Source organism: Monodon monoceros, unplaced genomic scaffold (genome assembly GCF_005190385.1).
Source record: "Monodon monoceros isolate NGI ecotype Baffin Bay Population unplaced genomic scaffold, NGI_Narwhal_1 Super_Scaffold_1, whole genome shotgun sequence".
Lineage (NCBI taxonomy): Eukaryota > Metazoa > Chordata > Mammalia > Artiodactyla > Monodontidae > Monodon > Monodon monoceros.
The window spans coordinates 64,757,910-64,759,167 of NW_021703765.1; positions in this window are offsets into that span (position 1 = coordinate 64,757,910).

Consider the following 1,258-nt stretch of genomic DNA (forward strand, 5'->3'; position numbering starts at 1 on the left):
GGGCGGCGCCGCTCGGGCCTCTCCGCTCGGGCCGCTGCGCGCTACGCCGGCCGTTCCCGCTCCTCGGTGCCCCGCGCGCTCCGCGCTGCGCGCTGCTCGCCGCCCGCTGGTCCGCTCGCCGGCGCGGCCGCCCGGCCCGCCGCTCCGGTTCTCGCAGCCTCCCCTGCTCGCTCGCTCGCTCTGTGCCGCGCTGGCTGCGCTCCCCGCCCCCCCCCCCCGCCGCCCGCCCCCCCCGCGCCCCCCCCCGCAACCCAGCCCGCCCCTTCCCGCCGCCGGCCCCTGTGCGGCCGCCCCTCGCCCGCCGGGGATTCCTTCTCCCCTTTGCCCCGGGCTCCCCTTTCTCCCTGAAGAGGATAACTTGCCCCCCCAGCGCCCATACAAACCAAGTCCGCAGCCACCAGGATTAAATTAAGGTGGGGGTGGGGCCCTTCCAGCCCCTTGGCTGGCCCCCACCCCCATGAACAGAGAGCTAGGAACTGAGGACCAGATAACTGGCAGCGAGGGGAGGTCTGCCCCAGGCGCCTGGGTCCTCGAAGAGAATCACACAGTGTTGGCGCCAGCAGAGGCTCCAAAGTGGGGAAACTGAGGCTGAGAGAGAAGGGCGTTGACCAAGGTCATGGGGCAGGCCGGCAGGCAGGAGCTGGGGACAGCTCTGGGGCAGGCTTCCCTGCCCTGTGGCTGAGACCGCGCACCTGACCTTGCCTCCAACAGTGGAGCCTCCTTCCCAAGCCCTCACCACTGCTCAGCCTGCAGAGAGGGAGCCAGGCCACAGAGGTGGCTGGGTGCCTGTAGGGACTGGTGTGAGGCTTTGTCAGTTCACATAGCTCCAGGTTAGACCTAATACTTGTGCAGGGCTCTCCCAGGCCCCAGAGCTTGTGTGCGCGTGGAGTGAGGGGTCAGGTGTTCGTGGGAGCAGTATGCCTGTGCATGTATCCGTTATCCATGAGGGTGTGTACATGTGTTTTCGAGTCCACACGCAGATGAACGCATGTTGGGAGTGTGTGTGGACACCTGTGTGTACCAAGGTTGTAAGCTGGGAGGGGAGGGCAGGAACCCGTGGGCAGGTGGGGGGCAGTGTGCGACCCCTGGGTGTGGGCCTGTGTTCGCAGACGTCCATGCATATTTATGAAGGAGGGATTGACCCTCTGGCCTCGCCATGGCCCCAGCTGCGGACCCCGCCCCTTGAGGCCCCATGGGAACCACCTCCCTGCCCCCTTTGGTCCAATCAGCCCTCGGCCCCAGGGGAGAGCTGACTGCC